The sequence below is a fragment of the Stigmatopora argus genome, chromosome 11, assembly GCF_051989625.1.
Source record: "Stigmatopora argus isolate UIUO_Sarg chromosome 11, RoL_Sarg_1.0, whole genome shotgun sequence".
Classification (NCBI taxonomy): domain Eukaryota; kingdom Metazoa; phylum Chordata; class Actinopteri; order Syngnathiformes; family Syngnathidae; genus Stigmatopora; species Stigmatopora argus.
This window is the reverse complement of record NC_135397.1, coordinates 4897975-4912907: the sequence shown is the minus strand read 5'-3', so window position 1 is coordinate 4912907 and position 14933 is coordinate 4897975. Positions and strand designations below refer to the sequence as shown.

Genomic DNA, 14933 nt, shown 5'->3' with positions numbered 1-14933 from the left:
ATCGTTTGGACCAAACAATAAAGCCCAAGATTTGCTTTGTTGGGCTTGCATGCTGCAGTTTGTGTAGTTTTACGTCATCTTTCATATATTATACATTCAACTGATGCTTAGGTTTTGTGTTTTTTTTTAGTTTGAGATCTAGGTCATGGTTGCTAACCGCAAGGTTCGTAGTCTGTATCATTTTGTGTGGCAATCCCATGCATCAACTTTACCTCTACTTCTGACTAAAATGCTATTTCTCTTCACAAATATTGTATATTTTGGGCTAATCTATTTTTTTTCACAATGTCTTCGGTGAACATTAAGGATGCCTTACTTCATCTGTCTGGCTATCTATGACCATTAAAAAACAGGAAAAGCTCAGAGCTGATCGTTGTTGCAGTTCCATCTCAACTTCTTCTGCTGCCCTCATACTGTGCGTGTCCTATACAATTCTAACATACTTTTTTTGCCACTTCTGTTCCGCTCAGGGTAGCCCGTCAAAGGCTTTATCTGCAAAGATACAATGCGGCATGGATGGACGTGTACTTTTACCCAGAGGGCAACGGGTGGAATACGTGATGTGCAGGATGAAACTGGTCATGTAGGATATTATGTGCCCATCTTGAGCAGCGGGTGGTGTAGACGGTCCCGGTGAGACTCACTGCCACTTACACAACCCTCTACTCAGCCTTAGTCGAGCTGGAAAACCACACCAAGAATCCATAGGTGAGTGACCAACAGTGCGGAATTGCAACTTTTAAGTGTTACTTCCATCCAGTGCTGCAGAGAATGTTACCAGTATGGAACTACCTGCCTGATTGTTGAAAATTGCCCAGTCATTTTTGACCTCACCAAAGCAAAGGTTTTGTACTTGAATGAAAGGAGCAAACACTGTAAAATCTATAATTTTTCATACTAAATGACTAAATAAAAACCGACAATCACAGATATGAATGGTGGAAAATATTCCTAACGGTTTATTCATTCTATCTAAGATGGACGAAAATACCTAAATAAAGAAATGGAGGATCCAAACGTTTAAAAAAATGAATAACTAAATTCCAAAAATAATGTGGTTCAACACTACCCAATAACCCAAACATAATAGAACAAAGAAACTCAAATCCTGTCTTGCATTTCTATTTTCAAACGTATCCACACTCAATAATGACACGTTATATTTTCGAGTAATAAAATGATGAAAGGGCATTGTATTTTCTCCCCTTTGTCCAATTTCCTTTCGCCAAACAACAAGATGAAAGGGAAATAATGTCAAGCACAATATAGGGTCATAGAAACCACTTAATGGACGCCACGGTTGCTGTTGAAAGAAAGGCCCCACTGATGTGGATGGCTGCTCTTATGACAATGATATATGGCGCTTTTTGCAGCCTTGCAGGGTCCTGCCGGGCTGCCAGTGACACTTGGGAGTCACACTAAATGCCTGGGCCCATGTCAGGGACCTGCCATCAAGGCCTAGGGGGAACGTGGGTGAGATTATCCAGTGACACATGTCCCATCAAATGTTTTACAGGCATTAAGCAACGAATTGTTAAAACAGCAGGGGATGGTGTACTATGTATTTGGACCTCTTTTAAGTTTGGATGTTGATTTGCTGATTTCCAATACAATGTTTGAAAAAGATTGGTCATGATTTGAACATTTTACACCTGATGCGGTTTGTCCCAGCTGCAAATACTGCATTTGGATTTCATTGTTTCACTGTATAATCTAGGATCATTATCTATTTGGAGATGGGGCTCTGGCCAATCAGTTTACGAGAATTTAGCTAAAAGTGAAACTTGGGTTTAAAGTCTATGCAGATATACTTCGGATTCCAAGCTGTTCAATCTCTAATTTTAAAAAGAGCATACAATGGGAATGGGAACAGAATTTGCTAAATAATTACCTGTCTTTTTTTTTTATCCTATAGATACTTATCTAATTTTGAAGCCCTACCATATATAAAATGTGAGTCCCTAACTATTAAGTTAAATTTTAAAAAAAGCAGGGTGCAGTACTGTGAAACTATGGGAGACAAAAAAAAGAAATTCAATTTTGTAACATTAAATGCCTGTGGGTCTCTGACTGATATTAACTATTTCTTTTATCTGAACTTTTAAAATGGATTGTCCTCCTCAAATCTATTTCAAGACCACTTACATTATAGTATTGCACGTATTGTCGGGGGTTTTAAATTTGTGATTAACCTTCTCGTGATAAATAAAATCGCTAACATACAAGATGATTATCTCTCTTTGGTCGTCAAAGACAATTTGACTACGTGAATGAACCTCTAGAGGGAAATATTAAATATATTTTCCCAAATTAGAGTGCCCTGTTCCAAATTCGACTTGCCGGGAAAGGCTGACAATTGCATAATGAGTCACGCTAGAAAGATAAACCTTCCAAGTGGGGGAATTCTGGAAATAATTGGCTAGGATACTTCAGCTCTTCATTTGAACCAGGGGACAATGTTTAACAGGCATTTCATTATATTGACAAGAATAGTCACCATAATGAATTTGTCAATATACCTGCAATAAATGACTTGACAAGCAATTGATCCGGCCATTACACTGCTCTATTAGAAATTCTCCTTTTTGTATATATATTGTATTGTTTTGTTGTCTCTATACATTGTAGTTATAGATAATCCTGTATATATTATAATCTGACAAAGTTATGGGCTCGTCCTGATTGTCATCAGCCTTTTTATATGCACTACCAGTACCAGTACCTGACGAGTTCATCAGAAAATCCAGTATTACCCTCAAACTTTTGTAACTTTAAGTCTTAGTCTTATTCCCAATCTTCTAATATCTTGCCCTAAAAGGCAACACCCTTGGATGTCTTTCTTTTCAACACCCCTGCACAACATTGTTCAGGTTTCAGGGAAGATATTTGCTTGTTATTGTTAATTGAGCTCCCCGAGGCATTCACTGTAGCCAATTATAAACGTCTTGTGAGAGACATTTATATTTGCAAAAGGTCACATTGCTCCAATTCTACCACATATTTATCAAGTGGTCACAGTCCCCCTGTAATATTTCAACAGTGGATGAAGCTCTACTATAAAATGAAATATATATACTTTAGACCATGTTCAAAATTTTTGTATAAGGTTACCTCAGGTAGCCTTAGGTGTTTTTTTGTTTGTTTCGTTTTTGGGCTTTCACAACCATCCTTTTTGTGAGCCCATTTTGACAGCCTCTTTCAGAGATTTCCACTTGGGTATTTAGTTTAAATGTGAAAGTAGAACTGCAATTGACATTTGCAAAAGTAAAAAAAATGTAGCAACTGTTGAAAACGCTAAAAGAAAAAATAATACAACTCCAGTTGTTAGGAGCAACCCAGTAAACGTGTTCGGATTCTGATGGTGAAATTTCTGACTTCTGATTTGTAGGAAAGCAGCAATAGCTCAGTACTTCTAAGGACTAAACACAAGGCAGAAATGCATGATGTTCCATTTGCAAACTGTGCATCGTCTCATCATCTCATATCAAGGTGTTGGCATTGTCGCTTGTCATGCCATTTTTATTTTATTTTTTTCCTTTAGAAGCTTTTAAGTAGCTTACAGGAGAGGTGCCAACACAGGGCATCTCCCTTGAGCTCTCCATTTCTGTGTAACGCAAGGTCATATGGAATTGATCTACAGAGCTGTTTGGAATATTTATGTGGTGGCGCGGGACTTGAGAGTGCAAAGGTGTGGTTGTTGCCATCACAGTAGCATTTTAAGGCCCTTTTTGGAGACGGCTTCTATTCAAAACACGATTTGAAGCACACATGAAGACCATTTTATCCCATTTAATGTAAAACGGGTTATACTCAAATTGCTTTCTAAAATGACATAATCCTTTGATTATTATTTGATGCAGATTTAAAAAGACCTCAGTTTGTGATAGCATGGTTTAGCCTCTTTTGAACATAGTTACCATGGTGATGAGCAATGTAATAATTTGGCATATTTCCACTAGTGTTCCATCAAATTGTCCCAAAAGCATGGGCAAAGAAAGACTTCACTCGCCAAGAATATAAATATTTATTATATTACACGTACTATAAATTTTTAAAAATGTATTTATATGTATTTTTCCCCAACTTTAGAGGGTTTCTACGTCAGCGTCTGAAAAACATGTTTTTGACAATGCTTTTTGTCAAAATACCCAAAGGATCGAGCAGCACTTAGCCCAAATTTCATGCCACCTGAAACCCACCCTGTTTTTAGGGGACATGTCTGTCTCATAAAAATGTTCTCTAATGGCATCAATGTGACACACTTTCACTACCATAACAACAGGGGTTGGCAATTGTGGAAGGTTAGCACAGTTAAAGTCAATTAAAATATCTTCACTTTTGCTGAAATAGCAGACATGCTAACAGACTGTACTCGGCCGTTTGGTCGCCGGACGTTTGGTCGCCCGGAAGGTTATTGATAATTACCATTTAAAATTGTTGCTCAAATTCCCTAAATACAAACTGTGAATTATAATTTAGTCATACTTAATGCCCTATTAATTATTAGGCTAAAGAAGAGCTCCAAATTTCCCGTACTTTTATTGTGTTTTGTTGGAGAACTTGTTAAGACCCTGACTGACGTCCCTTCCTAAGCGGACAACTCATGTACATACAAACTCTTATACACTCACGTCTGCTCAGTGAAACTGCTCAGGACCATTGTTGGCTTTTATTGATGCGTAGACCGTCTTGTTTTACCTTGTTTTGTCGCCGGACTTTTGGTCGCCGGACTTTTGGTCGCCAGACATTTGGTCGCCGGTTGTTTGGGACCGGGCGACCAAACGTCCGGCGACCAAACGTCCGGCGACCAAACGTCCGGCGACCAAACGTCCGGCGACCAAACGTCCGGCGACCAAACGTCCGGCGACCAAAAGTCCGGTTACGCTAACAGACACAACTACTATATATTAGAAAGAAGAACAATTGAATCATTCATGATTTTTTTACAAGGTTTTCTTGGAATAGATGTTGGTTTGGATTGCAGATTGTAATATTCAAACATCATTCGTTTTCCAGTGTGTCGACTCAAACTTAGTACCTCGCAAAGTCAAAGTAAGCAAACATTATTCTGCACAGACACAAGACAACAATGTGAATATGATATCACATTAAGTGTCAGGGGAAATATAACAAATAACCTTCAGCACACTGTATAGAAACAGGAAATTACCTTTAAGGAACCAGTGTGCTGACTCAGGGAAGCTACAAGGCACAAAGAATCTGATGGCTCACAAAGGTGCCATCGAAGGGATCCAATCGCCTACTGAAAGCTGCAGGCAGAAGAACAGCTACTTAAACGTGACCGCACATAAATTTCTTACACATTATCAGTATTGTAACAGCTTCCATGTTGTACTAGTTTTTTTCTTCCACCGTAAGACTGTACCATTCTGCCATAATTCCGCTTATATACTATATCGATGCATAAAGTTAGGCATTCATTTCTCAACTCTGAGACCATCAGTACATTTGACGTATCTTCCAAAACCATTTAAAAATAAGTATAGTATATATTCACAGTGTCTGCTTTTCCAGCAACACGGTGACAGAAATAGACGTTGTTTTGGTGAACTTTTGTCGAGTTGCTACCTTTCAAAAAGAAGGGGGCAACCTCTTCTGTGGCACTGCATGCGAAAATATGCTCTGTCCACCTTGATTCATGTTCTAGCCACTGTGAGCCATAGCTGCTCCCCACCCAATTAACATCCCATAATACATCAAGGGAATAATGTGGAAATAACACGTGGAACAGTAGGAAAAGTCTTAGAGACAAGTGCGGCTAATGGACAGTGGTGGCATTTGCTTCAGACTACGCCACAGATGTAATGATTCAGGTGGACAGAGGCTGGCTCCACTGATAAGTAGGTCAACAGTAAAATATCTATTCCTGCACTTTTTCCCTCCTCTCACTTTGTCATTTTGTTGTAAGGAGAAAGTTATAGTTCAGCACGGCATGTTCTGAATACATCCACACTTAATATGAATTACCCATGAGAAATGGTAAGAAAAAAACAATCAGTAGGCTAATGTATTTTGGAAGTGTGGGTGAAGATATGTGGGTGTAATACACAGATGGGGGTAAATGCTGTAAAATATTCATATTACATGACTTACTAAAGCGGGCTTGCCTCCATCAGTATCTAAAAGACGTTTTCGACAACCTTGACCTGCTGAGTCACGGGAGTCATGAGACATGAAGCCCAGTGGTATTAAAGCTTTTATGGGCTACATCTGCTTTGTTCTCCTATATTTTGTGGGATCTCGGGCCGATAATGTAAAACTTTGATGAGTGCAGAAGAAAAATGTTCACTTATCAGAGAGAACATTTATTTACGAAGAGGGTTATCTTGAGCCATTATAGTTTCAAGTCAAAACTGTTTTCCAATGATGGCATAGTCTATTCACTATTCACTGTTCACTATTCACAAGGAGTGAAAGAATGGCACATTTGACTGTAAGAACATAATTCAGGAATTTTGATTGTGATATATGAGGATGTAAATTCCCCTCTACGTTTCCATCACATACAATTATGTTTTATTTCAGAGCATTACATGATTTATACATATAGTTGAGTTTTGACCTCAACTAAATCAACATTCTGCAATGCGCCACGGGTGTACACTAGCAACAGTTCTGTTGTCATTTGAGCTGACCTTTTCTATTTGAATGAAGTAAAATGTCAGATAATGTTCATTTACATTTTCATCCGATAATACAATTATTATTCCATTGAATTCCATGTAGCCATGCCAGTGTCTTCCTCTAATCTTTCTGATATTACTTGATAAGGTTTGATATTTTTAGAACCACGTTAAATTATATTTCTATCCATTTGGTGCTCTTTATTTGACACAATCTCTAGTAAGCAACAGCAAAGATTCATACTACGTTTCCAGACTGAATTAATTTAATAAAGAACTGTGAAATCCATCAGCCAACTTTTTCAAAGGGAAGTTTGGAGAAAAGAGTTTTGCAGTACGGGGTTTAGATTATTCACACAATTGGGTCTATTCATGGTTACTGCATTAAATTATCTATTTCCTCCCGCAATCATATTATGGGATTTATGATTACCCATATTTTCATTTTAGTTACAGCTTTAAAGCTGGTTCTGAATTCCATTGATCTCAAAACACCAACGATTTGATAGAAATATGATTAAAAAAACATTTATATTGCTATTCAATAGATCCTGTCTGAATTTGAGGAAGAGTCAACAAGCTTTGCATTCAATAAAGTTTTATTCTATTCCATTTATTTGGATAGACTAAATTGTATTATTTCTTTTCCCCTTAGGTTCTTATATGTGAAGTCTGCACAGTAGCAGGATTGCAGTAAAAGTCTTGAAGGGGTTGTCATGGAAACTGGGTATTAAAAATAAGTAGAAAATATTACTTTGTCCTGGTGGAGATGTGCTGTGTTGGCAAGAGAAAAAAAATGGGTGCACATCCTGGGGTATACATGTGTAGATAAGTTTTTCATGAATGTATGAAATACAGTTACTCACTATTGTTTTCTCTGTTGACTGTATGATAAAAACTTTTTTTTAAACTACATTTATTGTTCAACAGCTCTTAAGACTCTCATCTAGTATTATGGTTTAAAACAGACGTAAAGCTAAAATATAATAATAATAAAATGATGAATGGTGCTCTTGAATTTCAATGGAAAGGAATTATGCTTTAATAATAAACAAGCAGTCTCGCTGAAATGGGTCACTGTTAGTTTTGGTTCTTGTAATGCAGAGAACCTAAAATAGCTCCTTGACATTAAGCTTCTTCTTGAATAAGACTGCAAATTGCAAAATAACCGACTCTGTTACTCTGTATGGCATAGGGATTATTATAGTAGTTTGACTGTAAAGTTATTAAGAGGGCAAATCGGTGCGATGCGCACACTGTGTACGTTTGATGCTATTTTAAAAATCGGAGATTCAAAGGTCAAGGTCAGGAAAAGCTGAATACGTTCTAATTTTAATCCAACCATGCTTAAAAGTAAACATAGTGAACACATTTTCCATGGAGATATACTTTATATCCTTTAAGTCATTTTGCTGGTAAACATCTCTGTTTTGGGGAACCTGAGATCACAGCATTGTGTGACACAGCAGGTGCAGTTAAAAACAGAATATCATTGCTTAAGGCAAGGTGACAGGTCTAATAATCTGCCATCCTTTATGCTTAATATTTAAATCCCAGGGGTAAAGTGAGAAGGATGGGCTGTCCTTGTTTCAAGCGTCGTCCATTCTCATTCTATTATCCTTTTGATACACTGTAATCAAGGAGTGCTTGATTTCCATGTAACTGTCTTTGATCGGGATCCAAAAGATCTTAAATTTAAATGATGTAAAAGAACTTTAATTGTTGATACTGTTTTTATATTTAACGAATCTGAACCATTTTGGGGTTATTTTCTTGGTTTAAAGCAAGGGTGTCAGACTCGGGTTGGTTCGCGGGCGGCTTTAACGTCAACTTGATTTCACGTGGGCCATTTTAGATATAATATTTAGATATTTTTTTTATAATTGGATTAAAGGAACTGGATTAAAATCCCTGAATATTCAATTTTTTATAGATCTAAAACAATGTTTATTTGATCTTTTTTTCTTAGTAAGAGAAAATCATTTATTTAATAATTGGTTTTCATTTCAAGAGTAAACATTTTTTTAAATTATGTTCCATATTAAAGTGGAAAACAGCAAATATTTTTATATATTTTTAGATTTTATAAAAGGATTTTTGAACTAAAAACACAGAAAAAATGTATTAAAAAAATGAAATTATTGATTTAAAAGGGGAAAAATCAGGAAATATAATATACATCTATATCTATCATTTTAATTTGATCCTAAAACAGTCGGCACTCATGATTTACTTTCTCGGGCCACACAAAATGATGCGGCGGGCCAGATTTGGCCCCCGGGCCGCCACTTTGACACCGTGCTTTAAAGTGTCCTTTTTAAAATTTGAAGGGAATATACTATGTACTATACTGTATGTCAGTTCACATGTAATCTTGTAATATAGTCCATTTGTGTTAAGTGAGCAAATACCTGTGCAGTGTGAGAATAAAATAGTTTAGTAAATGTTATTTACCTCTATTTATCACAAAAAAAACCACTTGCCTGCTCATCTCAAGACATTTCGCTTGAAAACATTGCCCGGAAGCATGAAGGTGTCATTGTGAAGGTTGTATTATATTTTATTTATTGTTATTTATTTGTTTGTTTGTCCTCTGCAGTGGAATGGCCACCCGTTGTGGGTTTACCTTGCCTCCTGCCCATTGTCAGTTGGGATAGAATACGACCACATCCGTGCGACCATCATGAGGATAAGAGGTAAAGATATCTGGATGGCTGAATAATGAATGAATGTATGAGTTGGTGAGTGGGAATTCAGAATGGGTGGAGGTTTTATTCTCATTCTTTGTGCATTTCAGGGCACATTTTCATCCAAGTGTTGTAGCATTTGCCATTTCATTATGCACAGTGTTAAGTATGTACACCACATTTGCATAATATAACTGGTATAGTGCTAACATTTGCAGTATTGATTTATACTGTACCATCAATTGCATATGCAGACCTACGTCTCACATACCAGAATTGTCATTCTCCACTGAAATTGTTTGGGATGCACCGTTGCTGCTTTATGTGGAGTGAACACCAATGAGGCATTTAGTTCATTATTCAGCCACTGTTTGCTTGTGCAACAGTCTCATTTCATTTATATTCAAGTTTTTTTTTTTTGGTTTGTTTTTTCGGAGGCTCTGCACAGCTGACTTTGCGTGCATAACCGGGGCCTTGATTAACAAGATGGTGAGTCAGCATATTTAGCAGTACAAAGAACCTCAAGCCAACAGACTTTTGGTGATGTGTTGCAAAAGAAATAATACTAATATAAATGACAGCAAATTTGCAATACAATAAAGGTTAGTTAGTGTTGTTTCAAATGATCCAGGTGGCCAACGCAACTAAATTGTTTTACAAGTTCGTAAATGCACCAAGTTGAAATAGAAATTCTGTCCAAACACAACTCAGCATGTCCCAGTCCACCGTGCTGTTTGGAGCTGTTGGTCGATTTTTCATATCATTGATGTTTGTTGGGAGTGGTGGTTTCGTTAAAGACAGAGTTTATTTTCCTCAGCGTGAGGGCTGGATTCTTTTACAATGCAGCCCCGAAGGCTGCAAATTGGGGATCGCTGGCCCACATTTTATGATTGAAAATACATTTATAAAAAAAAAAATCCCAGCCTGAATAAACTATTTTGAAATAAGAGAGTTAAACACGATGGCCTTTTTCATCTCATCTTCCAGATGGTGGAATGATGGCAATAGTTTGCGGTAGTATACACACAGATAAATGCTTGCTTTTTGGGTTATACATTCTAATAATGGAAAAAGAAGAAAAAAACAGCAAAGGTCAATATTTCTACACCTAATGAAGAGGCCTTAAGCTGCAGGAAATATTGCCAACGTTACAAGCCAAAGGGCAGCTCATTAATCTAACCACAGTGGGGGAGCCAACCGCATTCGCCTTCTTAAATGTCTTTGACCAGGATAAGCATTAGAGTTAAAATATATCAAATGTTAAAGTCATGCGTATTTTGATGGATTTCCTTAAATGGATTATTCAATAACTGTTTTAAAGTAAGGTCGTTTTAACACAGAAATATCCAGTAACGTCTATTTCACAACTGTATGTAGTTCATGGAGATCATTTTTGATCATGATAACTTATCATTACTTATCTTTACTATAAAATATCATTAATGTAAAAGCATTTGTGTAGTGTCTTTATCGAGCTGTTTACAAGTAAAGCATAAATATGATTTATTATATTATTTGTTTATATATAAACAATGTGTAAACATAACTATATTTTAGAATTTTTTATTATTTGGTCATTATTTTTTTAATTACAATTTAAATCTACAGCACCCAAGAATAGAGAGGAAAAGATTATTTTGAGATACTTAACATGATCTTGATTTCTGGTTGTTTTATCTTGTTTTCTATATTTTTATGCCTATTGGAAAAAATATTAGGCTAATTATATTTTTAAGTATACTTAGAAATGAAACTTAAACATGCTATCGTGATTCACTAAATTCTTCTTTTAATGGCATTTTCATTGTGTAATTTGGTCCAGACATGTAAACAAAAGCTGTATCATCTCAACAAACATGACACCATGTTGTCCTCTAATAAGGCCCTTAACCCCCAAGTCATACCGTTGCTCGGCAACAAGCAGCAGAAAAGTGATGGCAGTGGCATAGCGGAGGATGTGAATGTAACTTTGAATTTCCACTAATATATAGATGTCATTGTGTGAATCCCAAATACACTGCTTGTCAAAACAGCACTCGAACAACCAAATGTTAATATTATATAAGCCGTGTAGAAGATTTATTGAATGGTAGAAAAATAATTTAACATCATTGCCAGAATTTCAACATGTATTATAACTCCACACAACGATTTTGCACAGAAATGATGAGACCATATTTCCCAATGCGTCTAATTAGTACGCGATACTTGATTCTGTCTTTTTTCATCCATTAATTCATCTTCTGAATCACTTTATCCTCACGAGGGTGATGGGAGTGCCGGAGCCTACCCCAGCTCACAAAAGGCAGGAGGCAGACTACTCACTGAACTGGTAGCCAGAAGATTGCCGGAATCTGCCATTAATTTTTCTATTAATTGAACAACACGTATAAATGGTAATTATATGTAAAAAAAAATCAACACGTCATCTTTGTACCATACATGACGTCTAGCAGTCTGTTTATCGAGTGTTAAGCAATGAAGTGTGTCAAGTAATTGCATTTAGGAATGGTCTACAAGTATCTTCTTATAAGCCACAACTTGAGTTTGTGTATGATTTGAGCTCTATTCCCTCTTGTCTGACAAAAACAAATATTCATTTATGGAGTTATTTACATAAGGTAATAGCTTCTCTTGCCTGCCGCATATTTAGCCGAGCCTAATTGAATAATCAATCAGGCAAGCTGTATCTCCGCCCTGTTGTGCCCCATAGGGCCTCTCTCCCGTAAGCAGGCACGCCTCCAGTTTTCAGCGTCTGATCACGTCTCCTAGCAACAATTTCATCCTGTGAGCTCCTAAATGCTCCGGCTGTCCAATTCACCTGGGAGAGGCACATCTGACCTCTGAATACGAAACTCCACAATAGGATGCCGTAAGTGGGTCTCATAGGCGAATATATCCGATCCAACTTACTGGTGAGTATGCATCCTAGCAGCAAAGACGTGATCTAATTGACAGCAAACGTAGATGAGTGCTGTGCTGCTTGGCACACACTAGCAGATGGCCTTACTAGACAGATTACGTAGCCCTGCTAAATCCTAGACCTAGCCTTTAGAAGGAAAAAAAAAGCTCCAGACAGACATGAGAGCCAGGTGTAATTATAATCTGTTGTTTAAAGAGCAACTATTTGATTAGAAGTCTGTTCCAGATTAGTGTGTGACGGATGCATCTTCACACCCAAACTCTGTCAGTCCTTTCAAATCAAATAGATAAGAAAACAATCTTTTGTTATACATTTTCTCCCTCCTTGGCATAATATTTCAACATTATGTTTTAACAACAAGGCAATTAAATGTAGCATTGTAATGAGTTTTTTTTAATAATCAAAATAATGATTGTGAGAGTACTCCTTGTTTTACTAACATAACTGACACTGATGAAGAGAGAGATGTTATTTAAAGCAGAAGAGGACATATGCAAATTAGCAGTAGATTCAGTAAATTTAAACTAACTTATTTTTTCATCCCACAAGGGCTGCGTAGATTTGCAATATCCAGTAATTTACATTTTACAATTTACACTTTGCATTAGTTATGTTTTGGCTGACGCCCCAAGTCTACCAATTTCAATTAGGATTATATTAAATTAGGTTTGTTTAAAAAAAAAAAAAAAAAAAAAAAAACGATATTTGCGAATGAATAACTTTTTAAATAATTTGAAACTATAAATTGATTATGGAGATGTTGTTACTCAAACTCCTCTGCGGAATCTTAAAATCAATCATCAAATTCTCAGTCATAACCTGGAGTTTGACAGTAAGAGAGTATTCATAATTTGATCATAATGCTGCTATGTAAAATATGACTTTGACTTAAATGTTAATAAGAACATTTTAGAATCACCAGGAATTAGAAAAGTTGTGTACGGTAACACTGACACTTCTAAACGATTCTGAGCCAATAGTCACACAAAGTTGGCTGAATAATGTGTAATTGATGTAATAATGTGCCCAAAGCTGCTACAAAGTCACAAAGCAATTTTCTGGTCTGTGGGTGTACAACCTAAAACTAAATCATGATTATGTGACTATGCTGCTTCAAAGAATCCCTCTTTTTTTCTTTTAGGCTAGACTCTTAAAAGTCGTGTGTTTGAAAGAATGGATAATCATAATATATTGTTTTCGCCTCCCAAAAACAAATCAAAGCATAGCTCTAAATTGCAATGGTGTTCTGCCCCGACTGCCAAATACACACAGAAACACACTGGCCAATACAGAGAATTCCTTGAAAGCATTGTGTCAAACGGACAGTCAGTTCTGCTGAAGCCAAAGTTTGGAGTGAAACAAAGTTTATAGAGGTCTTAAATCAATTCCTCAAATGCTCAAAGTCTATTTTATCCATTCAGTTTTTCTTTGAAATAATTCATGCCAAACATAAAAAGAATTCAACAACAAACTACAGTTCAAAAGCAAAGACCCAACCTATGTTAGTGTAACTATATTGAAAATTCTATTATACATTGCTTCTATATGTGCTTTTCAGAACAGGTTATGTGGCATTGATTACTCCAAGAATACATCGTATAATTCAAAACATTTCCTGCATGCCATTACTGACTGAAACTCCCAAAAGGCAATTGTGGTTGGAACACTGCGTGCATCTGAAAGAGATTTTGTGCCAACTTATTTTTGTGATTCAAGGGAACATAAAATTCACCAATGCAAAGAAGAAAAAAAGCTTTGTAGGGTATTTTAAATTAATATATAAATATACAAGTGTGTTAAATGTAGAATCTACAGTTATTTGATTTTATCACACTGTGGAGACTAAAATACACTTTGATTATCAATGATGTTCCGGACTTATTAATAACGTTTTTTTTAATTACACAATGTCCTTCACATTCTATGGTCACGAATAATTTTGTCTTTGTCAGAGTGATGATTTTTCTAATTATAATATAGCAGTTGTAGCAGATTTACCAATCAGAAATTGTAATTCAATTCTGTGAATACCATGTAAATACCAATGGGAGAGCTAACATATTGACCAATGTTAATAATTTTTATTTATTTTTTAGCTTGGTCACAGTGCGTCTTTTTCTTTTTCGATCAATCTCTGCCATATTTTTAACTGATCGACTGTGAAAAATGTCCTTTTTTTTTACAAATAGTTTTCGCAAGACCGATGACACTCTTCAATCACTGTGAAATGCTGTTTCCTATGAGATATTTTGTTGTGCTTTACAGATATTGCCATTGTCATATAAAAAGCCTTAGGTTCAGTGAAATGAGTAGTGGTTAGTGGTCATGGCTGATGATAGAACATGTTGATTAGTGTTATTGTGCTGATAATGACTCACAAAGCCAGCACAGGTAAACCCCTGCGTGGATCTGGCCGCGGTTCTCTGATCCTAAGTTATAATCGCTTTTGTCATGGCTGCACAGGTACATTTATGGCTGGCAGCTGACTCTGGCCATCAAGTTGAAATATATCTTTTATGGCTTTATTTAGACCTTCTCTGGAATGATCAAGTACAGTATTTGTTGATTAAGTCTATTCTCTTGATGCTTTACAGAAATTTGTCAGTGATGTATGTGTTGAAAAACATGAGTCAAGCACTGCAATATAGTAAAAAACACAAACACTGAATGAGCTGAAAT

At 36.3% G+C, this 14933-nt stretch overlaps 1 protein-coding gene across 5 annotated transcripts in view; it reads left to right on the top strand.

Annotated features, from left to right (window-relative positions):
- The window catches only part of eys (eyes shut homolog), a 201395-nt gene that overhangs the window by 93740 nt on the left and 92722 nt on the right, over positions 1 to 14933 (top strand). For all 5 annotated transcript variants that reach the window (XM_077612551.1, XM_077612553.1, XM_077612552.1 and 2 more), the window contains 2 exons: positions 471 to 708; positions 9244 to 9340. The gene's annotated coding sequence lies outside the window, so the exon portion shown is untranslated. The remainder of the gene's footprint in view (positions 1 to 470; positions 709 to 9243; positions 9341 to 14933) is intronic.